Source organism: Sinocyclocheilus rhinocerous, unplaced genomic scaffold (genome assembly GCF_001515625.1).
Source record: "Sinocyclocheilus rhinocerous isolate Xijiao unplaced genomic scaffold, SAMN03320098_v1.1 scaffold33, whole genome shotgun sequence".
Classification (NCBI taxonomy): Eukaryota; Metazoa; Chordata; class Actinopteri; order Cypriniformes; family Cyprinidae; genus Sinocyclocheilus; species Sinocyclocheilus rhinocerous.
Window position 1 is genome coordinate 493,928 of NW_015657591.1, and position 8,840 is coordinate 502,767.

General features: G+C 34.7%; 1 long non-coding RNA gene across 2 annotated transcripts; it reads left to right on the forward strand.

Annotated features, from left to right (window-relative positions):
* The first annotated feature begins 808 nt into the window (after positions 1-808).
* On the forward strand, positions 809-7,058 carry LOC107721398 (uncharacterized). Of its 2 annotated transcripts, XR_001637708.1 has the most exons (6): positions 809-841; positions 943-1,011; positions 5,165-5,248; positions 5,385-5,462; positions 6,720-6,776; positions 6,952-7,058. It is a non-coding gene; the product is annotated as an uncharacterized LOC107721398 (long non-coding RNA). The 2 variants fall into 2 exon arrangements; XR_001637707.1 differs by lacking the exon at positions 809-841 and having other exon boundaries at positions 890-1,011.
* Positions 7,059-8,840: the final 1,782 nt, after the last annotated feature.

An 8,840-nucleotide genomic window follows, 5' to 3' on the forward strand; every position in this document is an offset into this window, starting at 1 on the left:
GCCTCTGTAAATGGTACGGTGGGCAGTGGTCATTCTTTATTTAGTCTTGGGGTGTCCAAATCTGTTCCTAGTGGGCCACTGTCCTGCAGAGTTTGGTTTTTAGAAAAGTGGTATTCCTAGTATAGAATTCCTGAATGGAATAGTTAACATTAGCCTGTGCGTCACAAGTGACATAATCCAAATAGGAAAAACAATTCAGAGATTGTTTCAATTGATTACATTTTGTTGAAAGATTATTAAAAACATTATTTTACGTCCACAATAACACATGAACCTAAATTAAATACTATCATTTTAATTTCATTATGATTTTAATGGCTTAAAAGATTGATAATGTCTGGGCTTCTGTGAGGAGCTCTCGAGGTTTGTTGGTTTCGCGTACTCATGGTGTGTCTTCTGAAGAAATGCAACTGCCCCGGGGTGAATAAAGAGAGAATGACAGAAATGGAAGGAGGTAAAATAGAGGCAGGAAGGAAGAAGGAGCTAATGCATGGAGTGTACTCAGCTAGTAAACTTGATGCTGATGGTTCCCTAGGCTTTAATAACACACACACACGCACACACACACACTGGTTCCCTAGGCTTTAATAACACACACACACACACATATTCTCCCCCTAGGGCACCTTGTCCTCAGGAAAGTCTTCATCAGGGACATTATTTTTATGGTCTCTGAATGGACATTGTGTAGCGAAGTAATCAGACTCAATCAGATGACCAGCCCCCAAGCTAAGGCACAGATAGAAAGAAAGAGAAAGGGAGAGAGCGCGAACGAGAGAAGAGAAGGGATGGGAAGGCAGAGAGAGAAAGAAGACTGAAGGGAGGGAGGCGAATCTGTGAGGTGAGGATTCTGCCTTACATCACTGAGCATGTCTTTGTGAGGATACGATTTCTACTGTTCTAACTCGTTTTTAAAGGTCTCTTTTGTGTTGTTTCAAGCAGAACAGTGCTGCACAACTGCGCGTCTGTCCTCAATGAGTGTACACTGAAATAACAACAGGTTTTTTCAAGGTAAGTCCACTTTAACAAACTCCAATATGTAATGTTTCTTTTATTTTAGTTTTTATGCTGATTGCAGCTTATGCACCAGATTTGTATTTGTTGGTTTTAAAATTGATTTATTTTAAAAATTAAAATTTTTTTAGTCTAGGGTGTTGACGTCATCTTAACCCTGTGTGTGTGTCAGAAGCAGAACAATTCAATCAAAAACAGAGAGTCTGCTACACACACACACACGCACGCACGCACGCACACACACACACACTTGTTTTTCTTTTACATTGGGGACTTTCCATCGGCTTTTGTTGTTTTTAATACTGAGCTAATGATATGTCATATCCCCTAACCCTACACCTTTTTCAGTTTCATTAAGATGTTATTTTGCCTGCTATGTAGCTGTTTTCCATCTTGGGGAAAATTAGCTAGTCACCACAATGTAGGTGACTTCAAGTTTTACTATCCTTTTAGCGACAATTGGCCCCTACATTGTAGCTAGACCCAGACACACCACAGCTGCACCCCACTTCCCACAGAGTTCATTCAGATTAGCCAAATTAATCATATGATGTGTATATATTATTAAAGATATCATGTAAATGTGCTTGTTAAAATGTACTAGGTGTCATTCTTTCTCAAGTATGAAATGTATGTAAAGTATGTGAGATGCTATACGATGTTAAACTGTCAATCTAACCTTGGCTAATATGTAGTTAAGGAGTCAAAATCTAAAAAAAAAAATTATTAGAAGCTATGCACAGAAGTGTTTTGGTGCTGTTGTTATATCAGACAGTTCTGCATACATACACCAGAGAGAGTCTGTTGGTTTTACTAGAAGGTCCAGTAATGACATTTAAATTAAACATTATGAGGTCAAAAAAAAAAGTGTATGTGTATAGTATAGTGTTGTCCCACAGTCCTACGATTGATTTAAAATATCAAATGGAAACTCTAAAACTAAAGTTATAAACTTTGTAAAATTTGGGGTAAATTTCTCATAGTGACTCATAAAACGGATTTCCTGTGATGTATTAGATTGCGACGATTATCCTTCTTACTCTTCCAATTTTAATAGATGTTTTCTGTTCACAACAATTCAGGGTTTGTGCACAACATGTTCAAAACTGATCTGAGATGAATCATTAGATTTAGTTGGCTTGGTTTATGGAACATAATTGTCTTGACTCATCTGCCAGTTAATTGTTCATGACAGAGATGAAAAGTACAAAATAACGACTATTTTAAACAACTTGAATGATTCAGTGTAATCAAAAGGTGAGGTCAGGCAACTTAAATGAGTCAAGCTAATCATTTTCTATTACTAATTTGAATAAACTCAAAACGCATTGTTGCAACCGTTCTCCAGAACACTCTGCACAGGCACAAAGTTCACCTTGCTCTGTTTCGAAAGATGAAAAATCACATTTTGAGACAGGGGTCCCTGTAATCTAAACCCACCCTGGAGGGACTTCCTTCATCTGCCAGGCTCCTGGTACCGGCTTGTTGCCATGGTAATACTGTCTGGTGATGCAGTCGTAAGAGCTGTAGAGTCCTAATTGGCCTCAGTCCTGGGTGAGATTTTGAATAGCTGCTTCCGTGCCATGCTCTTGTTTAGAATAACTATTGAATACTGATGAAGGATTCTGTTTTAAGGATATATACAACAAAATTCTGAACTGAGATGCAGGAGGAAAATGGAGACAATTTTCTTTTTATATTTTCTCTCGCTTAATATTTGCATCTCATTTTAAAACATTCTCGCCCTCTCTGTTTATCTATGTATCCATATCTCTGTTTCGTAGTCTCTCTCCTGCCAGCAAGTACACATGCGTGCAACAGGGCTGATGGTTTGATGAGTCACCATCTGCTGTCTTCTAGGTGCTGACATTTTCACCAATTCGCCTCAGCTGGTGGTCTTTTTCTAGTTGATGTGACATTTCAAGTGTCCTGCAGGCAGGGTTGCAAGGTTTTCACAACAAAACCTGTCCAATTGCTACTCAAAACTAGCAGAATCACGTTTCGAGGGGGGTCTACAGGTAAAAAAAAAACTCATTCTGTGGGGAAAAATACAAATTTTTTGCAGGGGTACCCTATGTAAAATTCACATTCCAGTCGCTAAATATCACGTTATTGGGGCACTTCAACCTGCGGACATGAAAAACAACCCACGGCAACAGTGTTAAACTAGCCCAATTCCGCAGGAAAACTGCAGACTTGGCAACATTGCCTGCAGGGTGACAATTTATAGTTCCTCTAAAACTATTTTTGTCTAACAACAACAACAATAATAACTGACAGTAAAGAAATTGATATTGTTTTAATATTATTGTTATAAATTATTAATATTATAAATATTCTATGTCAATTATAATTAATAGAATATACATGTATAATATTAATTAATAATTTACCAAATAAATAAGTAATTAAGTAATTAATAAGTAATTATTGACACTTACATGCTGACCTCACATAAAATTAATGAGAACTTTCAATATTTGTACTTATTGTATTCTTGTACTATTTTTGTACTATATTTTATCACACTGCATGAACATTGAATTTAATTAGATTAGTCACCGCAGATTGATGGGTCCATTAAATGTAATATGTTACTGTAACTATCAAGTCATTTACCACATGGCTGAAGCTGATTGGTCGCTGCTGATTCTGCAGCCAATTGCACAACTTTCTCTGAAATCCTCCACCTCCCCCAGCTCCACCTGTCTGGAACTGCTATGGGATTTATGTATGCCTATTTATGCAGCAGCAGTATATATTACATGCTCACACATCTCTGTCTCTATTACCATTTGCAAGTCCATACTTGTAGCAGTGTTTGTAGCAGATCTAGTCCACCAAAACCAAATACATTAACATTGTCATATCTATTAACATGCTAAAACTATTCTGTAAGTTGTCATGATTGAAGTTAACCCTAACTTAAATTATCTTGAAAAAATAAGAATGACAAATTGCTGTAGTATATGTCTTTATTTCTTTTTTTTATGTGCATACTGTACTTCAAGAGGAATTGTACTATGGAATTGTGCTGTTTTATAAACTGCTTGCCTTGGATTCATCATATTATATTGTATCTCCACTGCTTTGATTGAAAGCTCTGTCTATGCATTGGCCAATATATGAGCTACCATGTGTTTGCAGCTGAAGAGGTTTGAAAAGTGTTGATGAGTCATATCAGCGAAAGGAAAGACTAAGCACACAGCAAATAGATGCAGTCAGCCTAGGCTTAGTTTGCCAAAGCCTGAGATTATTAAAGGCATTTGTGCAGTCAAGGTTCTGAGCCATCAATAACAATGGAGGTTCAAATCATCTCATAAACAGAACAAGCCAATGCAGAGATTATTTATTTGAAGCTGAGATGGCATTCATAAATGCATTTAGCAAACATCAATATTTCTACACAAGCAGTTTAAGATATGATGTGTTCAGAAAGAAAAATACCTAAGCTAGTCACAAGCTTATTTCTGCTTCAAAAGCTTGTTTTTTTTCTTTGGTAAAGTGGGTCCTTTGTTCAGAGATGATCCAGTGAGCATTCACTTCACTGTTCTGCTCCAAATTTTGGATCGTATAGCACAAATCATAAAATAAATGTAGCAACGGTTTATTAAAATCTTTACTAGAATAATAAAATGAGTGATGTTTAACATTTAGTGAATAACCTGTAATAAAACGAGCAGCATCTGGGTCACAAAGATGAATAAATAAATACAAATAAATACATAAATAAAGAAATGGATGTAGGCACCATTCAAACATCTAAAACAACATGACAACACTTTTAGAAAATGTAAAATATTGTTGTTTTGGGATATTCAAATTCAGGTTTCTTTTGACATGTGGTTTCAAGGGTGCCTTTTTACCTCACAAAAGTCTCATTCTCAGCTACGCCTACAGTACCTTGCCATGGGATTCGCGCCAGAAGCAATTTGGAATTGGTTTGTTCGGTGACCAATATTCCACAGAGACTTGGTACAAAAAGTTGTGAAAATGAGCCAGGCTTCTAAAGAAGACCCATAATCTCTGTGGACCAATTACAGTTATCATCCTATCAAACAAAAGAGTGACATTCAGCGATGAAGACTGTCTTTGTGAAGTATTATCATGGCTAATATTGTTGTTCTCTATATCTCTTTCATATTTTCAGATAACCAATAGCGTTGACTACATTATCTAGAGACACAGCTGATTTCCCTCCTAAAGTCGAGACATGGAAAGGACAGAGAACAAAGTGAGTGGAGACTGAACCAAATGCAGAGAGCATCACAGAATACAGAGGAAGCTGTCCTAATAGAAAACACAGATGTTCCATTTGTGCAAGCAGAAGATTTTCTGGCCTTAACCCATATTATTTTCATTCCCCCAAGGTGTCCACCATCTCCCCGCAAAAACAGACAGTAAAAAATAGATCCAAGTCCACAGAGGAGGTACAGCAAGCCAAAAAGGTAATGGCTCTACAGAATGCTAATGTCACACACATTTCAATTTAAGTGAACCTCATCTTTAATGTGACCTGTGTGCATATAGATGACAGTGTGGCATTGGTGCAGCAAATGAGATGATGATTAAATGGACGGGGACTGTGTGTCAATTTTCAGCTTCTAATTTTAAAGTACTTTATTAACCTCATTGTTTTACACACAGTAGCTACTGCCCACAATAAAAACTATGTAATGTGCAAGCAGTGTGTCACTCTACTAAAGATTTCAGCAGCTGTCCAGCACCATCTAGTGATGTGGTCGAATAATCTCTGAATGTGTGTGTGCGCGTGCGTATGTGTGTATTTACTCAGGGACAAAGTATCGCTACCTTTCTTTGAATGCATAGTGACTTAGGAATTTGTAAAAATTATTTATATTTATAAAAAATATAATAATAATAATAAAAATAATAATACATATTGCTACTACTAGCAGTACAAGTATTTATTTATTTATTTATCTTTTTTGTAATAGACAAAATATATCTGCCTTTCTTTGAGTGCATAGTGACATCCTCTTTTGTAAAAATCATTCATAAATAATGTTTTCCCCTCTTTCATCCATCCATCCATCCAATAAATAAATAAATAAATAAATAAATAAATTAATAAATTAATAAATTAATGTATTATTATTAAAAACATGAATGTGATTTATAATATCAATAATAATAATAATAATAATAAATATTACTACTACTACTAGTACAAGTATTTATTTATTTATTCATTTTTCTTTTTTTTGTAATAGACAAAATACCTCTGCCTTTCTTTTTGTGCATAGTTTGCCCCCCTTCTATCCAATAAATAAATAAATAAATCTATTAATTTATTATTAATAAAAACATGACTGTTATTTGTAATAATAATAATAATAATAATAATAATACATTTTTAAAAAGTTTTCCTTTTGTGTAGGTCTGTTGTCTTTATAATTAATTTGATGTAAAATGATTAAAGTCTGTCATGGAGCAAATTTGTACCTTTAACTTTTCACGGGGTCAATTGACAAGAGTAGATGAATACTTTATTAATGCAAATCATATCTTTAAAAGTAATCTCTATGTGCTAATATGCACCCTCTAGGGGTAGCAAAAAAGTCATATTTTTGCACAGTTTTGGAGAGTGCATGTCCTCATTTAGATAGCTGAGTAAACGTGCATGTGCTCAGAAATCCTCTTACTGCTTTCTAAAGTCTTTCGTTTGTGCCCTCCTGCCACAGGCCTTTCATACACCACAAAAATCTCTTCCGGCTAAACCAGAAACCGAACAACTAGAGGTAAACATGAAATGACGGATTATGGGCCGCTTTAGAGCTTGACTTTGAAAAAAATTAGATCAAAGATTAGACCAGTCAGTGCTGCTTGTGCTGTCAGAGCTGCTTTATTATGTGCTTCATGTTTGTGTTTGATGTCCTCGATTACATTGTGTCTAATGTGTTGTATATTTTATAGGAAACCTCAGAACTGAGTGCCTCATCGCAGGAGTTCAAATGATTGCTGGATTCAAACTTCGGGGCTTTGAGATTTAGACAGATCAACTGGAATTATGGGTAATAACAAGAGGATGATTCAGTGTCTCTGTTTATAAAATTGTGACTCAGTTTTATTTAATTTAGTTAGCATAGAAGAAAACAATAATCATGTGTAGATTCTTGAATTTGTATGAGTCTGATAATGTTTGTGAAATAAATGCACAACTGGATATCACAGTGAATTGTGGATGTGATTCATATTAACAGGTTCATACAGTACATATACAGTTGTAGTGACTTGTAAATCATCAATTAAACTTGAAAAACTAAATTCAATTAAAAAAACACAGTGGCACTTTATTTTACAGTACATAAAGTGCACATACTTATCTAAGAAAGCACTGGGTAATATAAGGTAACTACATGGGTTCAGGGTTATTACCTGTATTATTAAAAAAGTGCATAGCATGTGGAACAGGACTGTAAAATAAAGTGCTATGCCAAAATCACAAACACGGTATCATAATATTCAAAAGTAACATTTATTGTACATTTTAAGTGCATTGAAAAAGATAATTTTCTTAATCTTATTTTTTTTCTTGTATTCAAATAAAAGTATTCAAAATATTTAAGTCTAATGCAGTAAAGGTCCTTAAAACAACACCAGTTTTTTACTTTAAATTTGTGTAATATAATGTAGCTTCATATAATATATCAATAATGTTTTCAATAATATAATAATAATAATAATAATAATAATATAATATGTGAACCTGGACAACAAAACCAGTCATAAGGGTCAATTTTTCGAAATTGAGATTTATATATCATCTGAAAGCGGAATAAATAAGCTTTCCATTGATGTATGGTTTGTTAGGATAGGACAATATTTGGCCGAGATACAACTATTTGAAAATCTGGAATCTGAGGGAGCAAAAAAATTCTAAATATTGAGAAAATCGCCTTTAAAGTTGTCCAAATGAAGTTCTTAGCAATGCATAGTAAAATACTTAAGTACTGTTAAAATCAGATACGCTAAGACTTTTACTCAAGTTGTTTTGGAATTGGTGACTTGTAACGTGTAGTGGAGTAATTTTCACTGTAAGGTATCTGTACTTTTACTCAAGTATGGTTTTTAGGTACTCTTTACACCTCTGAACCTCATTAATTTGTAACAATTATTAATTATTGTTACAATTAATACGAGATAAATATATAAACTTAATTCAAGATATATTTAGTGCAACATCAGGTCTTAAGTAGTTTTTAAATTGATTTTGTTACTTTAAATTGTTGTATTAATACAGTGTAATACAGCTTCAGATAATATCCTGAATTGTGTTTATATCTTGAATTAAGCACAAACCCCACTAAATCTTATGTTTTAAGTATGTTCAGACATATTTACTGGAAAAAAAGACAAAAACACTGATTAAGAACATGATTTTTTTGCCGTCTGAGAGCGAAACAAAACATAAATAATGATGCTGGGAAATTAATGAGTAAATTAAACCAATTATACTAAAGTCTGGATTTCTATTCTAAGCACCGATATCAGCTTCATATTTCCAAATGTATCCACTGCAGTCAAAAGGCTACTAGCTCCTATCTATTGCTAACAGCCATGCCAGTGTCCCCTGACTGATAACAGACAGATGCTGGGTGTTCACATCATGAGCTTTCACCCACTCTAAATTATTTCTGCTTATTTGGCACTGAAAATTACTGTGGCCCATATCATTAGTGCTGTTGCTCCATTGTCACATCACCACAGTCAGCTCACCGCAGGAGTACGGATTGAGGCTGAAGGCCGGCTTCCCTACAGATCCAGCTCTGGAGCAGAGTGCAGAGTACAGGGTTAGAGAATTA